The sequence below is a fragment of the Miscanthus floridulus genome, chromosome 9 (assembly GCF_019320115.1).
Source record: "Miscanthus floridulus cultivar M001 chromosome 9, ASM1932011v1, whole genome shotgun sequence".
Lineage (NCBI taxonomy): Eukaryota > Viridiplantae > Streptophyta > Magnoliopsida > Poales > Poaceae > Miscanthus > Miscanthus floridulus.
The window spans coordinates 34,467,318-34,478,538 of record NC_089588.1 but is presented as its reverse complement, the minus strand read 5'-3'; the positions used below and the strand labels follow the sequence as shown (position 1 = coordinate 34,478,538).

Here is an 11,221-nt window from a genome sequence, read left to right as displayed (position 1 = left end):
GTTACTTGGAGTAAGGTCGACAGGTATGTAACGTAAAGTGGGATCCTTATTAAGACGACGATACTACACGAGGAAGTAAAGAAGAATCCAAACACGAAGTATCCCTATCTCCTAGTCGACGTCTTTTGAATCTCGAGGACGAGATTCATCTTAAGGGGGGTAGAATTGTAACACCCTAAAATTTGCCTCTTTTGAAAATATGTTTAAAATGATTTATTTTTGAATTTTTGTGCTCATGAAAACATAGGAAAATAAAATTTTTCATTAAATTAAAATTCATCATAAGGTAGCAACATGTTTGAGCATACATGCCATTGCATTTGATTTATTTGGTTGAGTGGTTTTGATTGAAAATTCAAAATGGTTTAAATTTCTTTTGCAAATGAAATTTAAAATGGCTTTGAAATAGAAGAAAAGAAAATTTGAAAATAAAAGGATTTAAAAAGTTGTAAAATTTATTTTTGAAAACTTACCAAAATTGCTCATTTATGTTTGAATTGAAAAGTGCATTTGAAATCCTATTCAAATTTGATTTGGTTTACATTTGAATTGGTTTTGAAAATAAAATAGAAAAGGAAAATTTCCTCCCTTCCGGATTCAGCCCAAAGGCTTGGCCTGCTCTATTTTTCCGGTCGGCCCATCTCGTGCTTCGGCCAGCTGCCCTAACCTGCTTCTCCCTCTCTTGTCGCGTCCCGTCTTTCTCCTCCACCGCGCAGCCCACTTCTTCGCGCCGGCCCAATCTGCACCGACGTCGCCGTTTCCCCTGTCTTGGTCGCTGACATGCTAGGCCCACATGTCAGGCACTTCGTCTTCCCCGTGCGTATCCAAGCCGGACTCCGTCGCCGCCGTGTCCGTCTCCTTCTCCGAGCCACCTCGTTAGTGTCATGCTCCCCAAGCTTCCCGACCCCTTAAATAGGAGTGACGTGCCGCCCGCGTCCACCCGAGCACCCGCCGCCCCATCCCACCCTAGTTGCAGTCGTCGTGCCGCAACCTAGCGCCACCGTCCGCCGTCACCCCGCCAAGCCGCATGTTGCCTATGTCCTCTCCACGCCGCCGAGGATCGCTGAGGTGAGTTCATCGTGCCTCCCTCTCTCCGCTCATGCCCTTCCCATTGTAAACCACGCCCAGAATCGCTGTTCCGGCGAAGCTCCGTCGCCGGCCATGGCCTCCACCGCGTCGCTCTTCCTATTCCGGCTGACAGCCTTCTCTTTCTCCCTCTCTTTTAATCTGAGCCGCCCATCTCCGATCCAGTGGTCCATCTTTCTAAAGAGCCCCTTGGTTTCTTCAAAATAGAACCCACGGTCCATTGCGTATTTCACAGCTTATGCTTTCTTCTTTTAAAAGCGTACTTTGTTCGGTTCACTTCAAAAATACGTATTCCTTATTTACGGATTTGCCACTAATCTTGTTTTAGCTATAAAATCTCCGTTTTAACTCCGATTTGATCCGTTCAACTTGCGTTAGATTCGTATTTACGTTGCCTACGTGTTCATACTACTGTTAGATATGATTTCAACTTTTAAAATTCGAGGTTAGATTGAATCTATTATTTTATTAAAGGAAATCTTGTCTAAATCATATCTTTTACGTTTTAGCTCCGAATTGACCTGTTCATGTTGCGCTAGATTCATTACAACAAGGTCTACGCATTAGTAACAATGTTTATCATGTCACTGTTTTTGAAATTTCATGGTTTAAACTCTGATTTGGAATAATGATTATGCAGCTAGATTTTATAAATAAAAATATGATTTGTTTTACTTTAGTTTTACAATTTAAATCTAAATTTGACTTAATTCAATTTATATAAGCTTTTATATAGTGAAAACACATGAAGCTTATAGTTTTATACTTTCTCTTATGAGTAGATCTTTTAAAATTGCCTCTTTTGAAAATAGGTTTAAAATAATTTATTTCTGAATTTTGTGCTCATGAAATATAGGAAAATAATTTTTTCATTAAATTAAAATTCATCATAAGGTAGCAACGTGTTTGTGCAAACATGGCGGTGCATTTGTTTCTTTGAATTATGTGGATTTGATTCAAATTGAAAACATTTAAAAAGCTTTTGAAAAATATATTTGAAAATGGCTTTGAAGTAAAAGAAAAGAGGGAAAAAGAAAATTGGAAAATAAAAGAATTTGAAAAGGTTGTAAAATTTATTTTTGAGAACTTACCAAAAATTTCTTATTTTGAAAAGTGTAATTGAAACTCCATTCAAATTTGGTTTGGTTCATATTTGAAATAGGTTTTGAAATAAAAGAAAAGGAATTTTACTCCTTCCCTCTCCTCTCCTATTCGGCCCAAAGTCTGTTGTCGGCCTGCTCCTCCCCATCCTTTTCTTTTTCTCCCGTGCGAGCCCAGCTTGGCCTTCCCTCTCGGGACGTAGGCCCAGCCGTTGAACCAGCCCAAGTCTCACGGGTGCTCCTTCCACCGTAGCCCAGCAGCCGCGTGGCCCGCTTTCCGTTTCCCTCTCCTCGCTTCTCCGCGTGGCCTAGCAGCGTTGCCCTGTAGGCCCACTTCCACGACCGGCCCAGCCCCGAAGTCGCCGTGCCCGCGCCTCCTCTCTCTTTGCAACTGACGCGCCAGGCCCACTTGTCGGCGCCATCTCCTACCTCGCGATGTAGCCGCCCAGGATTCTCCAACGCCACTACCGAGTGTCCATTGCCGCCCCGACGCCGCTTGATTTTATGTGCTCCCCACGCCAGGCCATCCCATATAAGCCGAGCTCGCACCGCGTCGCCCTCCCTCAACTCGAGCGCAAGCCACTGCTACCGAGTCGCCTCGCCTCAAGCCATGCCGCCGCCGTCGAACCCTAGCACTACCATTACCAGTGTCCTATGGAGCCACACGCCGCCATGAACCCGCTCTCGTCTGCGGGAAGCAACTAGGTGAGCTCGCCGTTCTCTTCTCCGCCTCCCGATGTCTTTCATTGAAGCAACCGCACCCGGACTCGCTATTCCGACGAAGGTCCATCATTGGTAATGGCCAACCACCGCGCCGGCCTTACTGTTCCGACCAGCCGCGCCCCTCCTTCCTTCCCTCCTCTAATCCTCGCCGTCCACTCTCGATCCGATGGTCCAGATCAACCGGTACCCCTTCCAGGCCATCTTGCTAAAGAGACCCTCCAGTTTTCTGTTTTCAAACCCGCGGTCCAAAGTGCAATCACAGCTTACGTTTTCTTCTTTGGAAAGTGTAGTTTCTTCAGTTTAGATCCAAAATACGTTTTCACTTATTTACAGTTTTGCCACTAATCTTGTTTCAGCCATAAAATCTCTGTTTTAACTCCGATTTGATCCATTCAACTTACGTTAGGTTCGTAATTTCATAATCTAAATATTTATACTACTTTTAGATATGTTTTCAACTTTTAAAATTCATGATTAGATTTAATCTATTATTTTATTAAAGGAAATCTTATTTAATTTATATCTTCTACGTTTCAATTCCGTTTTAGCCCATTCAAGTTGTGTTGGATTCGTAATAACATAAACTACGCATTGGTAACAATGTTTATCATGTCACTATTTCTGAAATTTCATGGTTTAAACTCTAACTTGAATAATAATTAGGCAACTAGATTTTATAAATAAAAATATGATTTGTTTTACTTTAGTTTTGTAAATCAAATCTGAATTTGACTTAATTCAATTTATAATATTTATAAAATATCTTATATATATGAATTTATATAGTTAAAATAAATTAAGCCTATAGTTTTCTTTTTCACATATGAAGCAAATCTTTTGGTAGTTATATCTTTTCAACCGTAGCTTCAATTAGAGTGCTTCTTGCGACTGTGTGTTCGTAGCGATGCGTAGAATCGTGTTTCAAACTCTTTTACTTATTTTTCTATGATTGGTGTATTGTTCTGATTTAGTTCACTACTAGGATCCAGTCCTGTCGTGACGCCTATATTGGGTTGCAATATGGGTATTTTGGTTGCAATACAGATCAATTGCATCTATGTATGGTTGTTGACAGGTGGTTGCATTTCGAACGGTGCAATAGGTTCTTGCATCCTTTTAGATGTGGTGTTGCAATATGGTGGTTTTGCAATTCACATAAAAAACTAACGCAACCGTGATATGGTTGCAAGCACGTATATTGCGACCAGCAGAATGGTTGCATGAGTTACTATTGCGACCAAACACATGGTTGCAATATGACAGTATTACAACGAACGAACTTGTCGCAAAATAGCTTTATTGTCACTCCATAGTTACATGGGAGTATGGCCATATTGCCATGAAATGTGATCCATTGCAACAGAGAAATCTTGCAACGTAACAAATTTGGTGGCTAGAGTCACAATTGCCACGTTCATTTGCTGGTGGCAATAAAAAGATAATGTAACGAATCATTGTTGGCGCTAATAAGTGGAAAATACAACGAATCATTGTTGGTGGTAACGGATAGGAAACACAACAAATCATTGTTGGTGGTAATAGATGAGAAATGCAACGAATTATTGTTGGTGATAATAGATGGGAAATGCAACGAATCATTGTTGGTGGTAGACATGTCCTATAGCAACACATAAAGTTTGTGGCAATAATGTATATTGCAACAACAAACAATGGTTGCATATTAGGTTGTTGCAACAAGGGCATTTTTGGCAAACGGCTTTTTAATTTTTTTCATAGCTAGAAATTTAATTGTTGTTATTACAAAATATTTGTGCCATGAGTATAGATTTTATCATCACATATAAGAACTCAAACCTTCATTTACTTCAAACATGTCTCACAAAGTAATAACACAATGACCAGAGTGTTGCTAAAATAAACATGACCACAATAGAAAAAACATCATCTCTGACTACAAGTTTGCAACTATGTTTGGCATTATAAATTAGAACTAACTATGAGTTCGCTTTATTGATCTCTTCATGCACCATCGGCACCAGCATTCACCAATAAAGCTTTCTCTAATTATTATGGTTGTCCATGCTTTCCTGCAATTTATGAACATGCATACAATTAGATATCCTTCTGGTTGCTATGAAAACAAGCTCTATCATATGTGGCACATTAACTTAAATCATAAGAACAAAGACAAATCATGTCAATATTCATATTTGTTATCTTTTCTTTTGATTACGAGTCCTCAATAGTTGTTGGGAAAATAAAACTGGATGGCCCATTTCCACTGTTCATTTTGTGGAAAAGAATTCTGGTTACATTAGTTGCTTTGGTGGTGGTAGCATACTCAATAACCTTTTTTGTGGTTAACAGGCTTGCTGGTTCATTCTGCCAAAATAAATACTTTGATGTAAACAAGTTGCAATTTGTATGTAACATCAGCCATATATCCACGTCCATGACATCTGTATGATTTTGTTCCAAGAGTTTGCAAAGTGTGAAATAGAGCTACTGATTCTGAACTTCTGATTATTTCTTAATCCAAACTAACTAATACATTACAAGAAATTATCAGTGTATACAGAGTGATGGGAGTGAAACAGAAGGGGGTGAACACCTTGGGCACGGTGATGAGTTGAGCATGGTTGTTGATGGATCTGCTCATAAACTATATAGCGGACGATTAAGCAAATCACATATAGATCCAAATAATGGTTGCTTCTTCTCCTGTGTACTCCTGTGAATAAAACACATCACGAGAACCATTCAGAATGGCAGTGCCAACACCACAAACCAATTCCCCAGGGCATCGTAGGTAGTACATGCAACAAAATTGGGTTATTAGTGCTACAGAAAACAAAAGAGTGCATTTGTGTTCGAATGTTTGACACTTTGTTTAGTAGCACTTCACTACAGAGTTCAGAAATTTATTAGTTCATACATTAAATAAAAATTCTCTAGTTCAGAAATTCACCGGGCACTACAGAGTTCAGAACTTCATACTCAGTAGCATCCTGGAAGCAACTTTGGATAACTGGAAAATGAAGCACGCGGCGCCCCTGTAATGACTTGAACAACAGAAGCTATTGTCCACACATCACTATCAGCATTATATCCATCTAGTTAAGGCCCATAGCACTGAATAGAGGTGAATGCATAAGGTCACTGGCTGCTTTATTACTTCAATATGAAATCTGAAAATTAAATTAAACACATCAAAATATAGAGAAACAAACAAGAAGTTTAAGGCAGCCACATGACAACTTTTAAAGAAAAAGATCAAGCTTCCTCTCATCCTAAAGGTAATATATATCAATTGAACTATCGAAAATTTGAATCATTATCCTTTAAATGACACATCAAGTTTGCTCATATTTGTAAGTCATAGCCCTAGGATTACCCAGACAAACCTTTAATATTTGACATCACTAATGGTTAAAATATCTCTTGGTTTATAAAAGGCAATACTGGAATGTAGAACACTGCTCAAATTCAACCACATTATTTTTTTTCAAAGAAACATGCAAACTGCACTATAGGAATGGCTGGAAGTGCCAGAAGCCAGCTCCAAAGTCTGAACAAATGAACAGCAAAGAATAAAGACAAGCTGGAATGTATGTTTTCTGGACACATGAATCCAGACAAGATCCTGAATGAAAGTAGCTTTTACAGAAAAGGATATGGGGAAAGAGTACAAGTTCTTCTAAGACATCAGCAGACCTTCCTTTAATTTTTATGCTACCACCAGAGAGAAAAATAGTGTACTAACTCTAAATTGCCAAAACATGATCAAGGAGCATGGCCACTCGAAGCAATCAACCCAAAACCACTGGTTATTCATAACTCAAATCCTCATTTAAAAGTTATTTGAGACAAGTGCAGACACTGGATATTCGTAAATCCATTACTCATCTACTGCCTTTCAGCAAACAATTCCCCAAGTTTGTGACATTGAAATTTTACAGATAAAACAAAAGGAAAATACAGTACTCCTACCTACAACGGTATGATCAACATTGGTTGATAAGGGTTTCATGTACTTGAAAGGATAAGAATCATATGAGGTGTGGGCTTTTAAAATAATAGAGGTAAACAATAAAAGTAATACCCAGTTCTTGGGAGAAAGCATGCATATCCATTGATGTCAATCATCTTGAAGTCACTGAATTACATTTTGCTCAAATCCAATTTTGTCAGCAACTGGAGACTTGGTGCAGCAAGAGGGCCCTGCTTATGTTAAGGAACAAATTATAATGCACATATCAGGACTCGAGAAATTGACTTTCTACTTGCCATTAAAGTGGAATTTGAACGCTTCTGTGAGGTGATATTAAATATGATTAGGCAGAGTACACAGAGTAGGAAGACTACTTCCAAAGCAATTAGACATGAAAACCATTAGTGCAAATCATGCAGATCAATTCTATCCATTGATATACTATATTAAAATCACACCATGTCAACTAAGCTTGTGCATCTATCTATTGATCCTGCACATTTGAAATTAAACACATCTTTTTTTATTTTGATGAAAGGACAACAAACAATTTTTCTTGTTGAAAGCTTCTAAAGTGGCAACAGACATTCCTCTTTTGCCCTAATTTTAGTACTGCATTTGAAGTGAAATGTAAATGCAAAGAAGCAGCAAGGGCATCAACGGACGTGACCAAGAATGACAACGGATTCTAGCAATTCCTTGCAACCTTGCATGTAGAGGACAAAAGATTTTTCTTTTGGAACAAACAATTGATCATGTTTTATCCGAGCGAATTCATGTTCGATTTATCACTGAAGACTGAACCTACGAAACTGATAAATGAAACCCCCTTAAATAATTGAATTGAAGTCATCTAAGGCCACACCTATGGATGAAGGTATGGAAAAATCAAAGAACCAACCTGATATGCAGAAGCAGCAGTGCCAAAAACAATTCCCTTCGGAAACCTTGTCAGATTTCACTCCTTACGCTCAGGAAAACAATAAGCAGCACTGTTAGGATCCTTGTGGTACGATGCAGATCAGATCGGCCACTCTGATTCCGTTGCCCTCGTCGACAGAGTCCCCTGCCCCATCAGATCGGCCACTCTAATCAGAATAAGAAATCAAAGTACAAGTTTCGTATCAGACCTAGAGATCAAATCGAGAGATGGAGACGAGAGAACGGGATGGGAGGGAACCTCGGGCTGGTGAAGTTGGTTCTTGCGGATCTCCTTAGCAAAGGTTCTTCAAGAATGCGGTGTTGCGCCTCCGATGGTGCTGGAATCTCACCATCTCCAGGGATCTTCACAGCCCATTACCAGGCGTACCAATGCTACGAGGAGCCACGATCTGTTGGTCCCACCCGCTCCTCCGCGTGGTGCGTGGCCTAAGCCGCAGCGGCCGCCGCCTCTCCCACCTGTAGCAATCGGTAGGTCTGAGAGGGAGATGGAAGGAGAAGAAAACGGGAATTTTGGAGAGCGCGGTGACCGGAGATATTTGGAATTTTGGATTCCAGCAGCGCGGGTTTGGCCAGGAGACGTTCCGCCACAATTTTTTTCGGTTCTTTTATAAATCAGCTAACTTAAAAAATCCAATAAATTATAAAATTAGAACTATTTATTGTGTGAAAGATATAATTAACATGCTTACTTTAAAAAATATTTGATATTAAGGTTATATTGCTTTAATCATGAAAAAAAGGAAATGTTTATAGTTATATAACATCTTGAGTCTTGATCAATGTTTTAAATAGCCGGCTATGCCTCTTAGCGGCTGGCCTTCTCAACAGCTAAGCACAGCTATAGTAGGAGATAGCTGCAGCTATACCATTTAGCTGTTTTTTAAAAAAAATAGAAAAAAAGACATGACCTTGGCATAACTTCATAACTATTACCAATTGATACATAACCAGTTCAAAGGAGTACATTACAGGTTCATAGGAGTACATTACATCACAGGCTAAGTGGAACAGAATACTGAAACACATTGAACTATGATTCCAGCACTAAATGGATTTATGACAATGATAACAGCCGCTACAACACATTGCTCATACAAGACTGCTCTAAATGGATTTGTCAGGAACTGAATTCAGAGAGTCCAGCACTTACTTTGTTGATCTGCCATGGTGAAGCCGAAGCCGCTGCCGCTTGGGGCCCCCTCGCCGCCATCGCCACCGCTTGGATCTGGAGGAATAGATGGCTCTCTGAAAGTCTGAATCACCGTTTCCTACTGGAGTCGATTGATGCAGGCCTGGTGGATGAACGACTTATCATTATGACCACATTGACAAAGCTAAAGTGAAAAGTTCATTTCCATTGCTAAGGGAAGCAGGCCTCTGTTGAAGCACCAGAACACTTCCAGATGGCGGAACTGCACATTGGCTTCATTGCATAGCACTTTGAAAGTATATGCGGCTAACCACACTGGGTTCTAGAATTCTTCCAAAAGCACAAAAACGAAGGGACAACTTAGCTGGAAGACTTTACACCATGCTAATTGCAGCATAGAACATCCAAGATCCCAAGGTGCTAAAACTGCTGCAACTAACAGCTTAGAATTTGGAGACCAAACACTGATCAGGTGGCCATGGCAGTGGCAACACCACAGACCCACGAGGCGCAAAACAGTGGCACCATGGTGAAAGCCAAGTACTCTGGACATAAGCTGAACAATGAACATCATCTAGTGACAGCAACAGTATAAGGAACTGAGCAGTTGATTTGCAATACAATGTTGTCTGCTCGATCAGTTGAATTTAATCTTGATTGCACTCTGCTGGTCCAGGCTTCACAAACTGACTAATCATTTGATTTGGTGGTGGCCTCATTGACATCAAGACTGCAAACTCTATACAGGCAATATCCAAGTGCATATGCAAAGACTACGAATATCGATTCACCGGCTGCCCATGAAATTGAGGAACCCCAAAGCACAACAACCACCCTAGAGAATTGCCATGTCAATGTAGCACCTGCACTGAGTGGTAGCTCCACATTTCGTCGAACACCCTAGATGCATGAACAGAGTGAGCACCTGGCTTGCTCAAAGTAGCAGCCAGGACCAGCGAGGATGCATCTCGTGGTGGAGTAGAGATTGGTGAAGCCGTAGCCGCATCCCGTGGTGGTGGTGGTGGTAGGAGAGTAGGCGCTGCGTCATGGCAGCGAGCTCGGCATGGAGGTAGGGGGCGCTGAGGTGCAGAAGGTGGTCCTCAGTCTGGAGGAACTCCACGGTGGTGCGACCGACGAGGTCGGCGTGGCTGAGGTCGACGGAGGCAACGACGGTGAGGTCGGGGTCCTACAGTGAGGGCACACAGAAGCCACCATGGTAGGTGCATGCATTGGCGCCTGACCTCGAGCCCATCAGGTTGTACGGGTCGGAGAGGATGGCGCGCCTCCACGCTTGCAGTGCGACGCCTTGGTCCAGCACCAATTGCGCGTGCTCTCGGAGGGATGTCGCCTGGGACCAGGAGAGCTCGACACGGATGTGAAAGGTCCTAATATGGCTAGAGGGGGGGGTGAATAGCCTATTTAAAAATCTACAAATCAACTAGAGCAATTTGATTAGTATGATAAATAGCTAAATGCAAACTTGCTCTAGCTCTACAAGGGTTGCAAGCCACCTATCCAACAATTCTAGTTACAATGATTACTACACACACAACTTGCTATGATACTACTCACTAAGAGCTCTCAAACGTGCTACTCTAAAGAGCTCCACTAGATGAATTTAAATAACAATGCAAGCTCTCAATTCTAATTATACTAAAGAGCTTGCTACAACTAGTTTGCAAGAATGTACGAGAGTGAGTAGGGTGATTATACCGCCGTGTAGAGAGATGAACCAATCACAAGATGAATATAAACCAATCACCGGGAGAATACTAAAAGGCAACTGACAACCGATTTTCTCCCGAGGCTCACGTGCTTGCCAACACGCTACGTCCCCGTTGTGTCAACCAACACTTGGTGGTTCGGCGGCTAAGAGGTGTTTCACAAACCTCGTTCACACGATAGGACCCCGTAAGAACCCTACCCACAAGTGAGGTAACTCAATGACATGAGTAATTTACTAGAGTTACCTTTCGGTGCTCCGTCGGGGAAGGTACAAGTCCCCTCACAATCACCGGAGATGGCCACGAACAATCACCAACTCGTGCCGATCCTCCACCGCTGCTCCAACCGTCTAGGTGGTGGCAACCACCAAGAGAAACAAGCAAAACCTGCAGTGCAACACGAATGCCAAGTGCCTCTAGATGCAATCACTCAAGCAATGCACTTGGATTCTCTCCCAATCTCACAAGGATGAATCAATGATGGAGATGAGTGGGAGGTGTTTGGTTAAGCTCACAAGTATGCTATGTCAATGAAAATGTTCAA

General features: G+C 41.4%; 1 long non-coding RNA gene across 4 annotated transcripts; it reads right to left on the bottom strand.

Moving 5' to 3' along the window:
• Window positions 1-4,718: 4,718 nt before the first annotated feature.
• LOC136481707 (uncharacterized) lies at window positions 4,719-8,357 on the bottom strand. Of its 4 annotated transcripts, XR_010764822.1 has the most exons (6): window positions 8,042-8,357; window positions 7,763-7,949; window positions 6,973-7,091; window positions 5,839-6,058; window positions 5,482-5,601; window positions 4,719-4,957 (listed from the first exon to the last, which is right to left on the bottom strand). It is a non-coding gene; the product is annotated as an uncharacterized lncRNA (long non-coding RNA). The 4 variants fall into 4 exon arrangements; XR_010764824.1 differs by having other exon boundaries at window positions 5,839-7,094; XR_010764821.1 differs by having other exon boundaries at window positions 5,839-7,091.
• Between the last annotated feature and the right edge of the window lie 2,864 nt (window positions 8,358-11,221).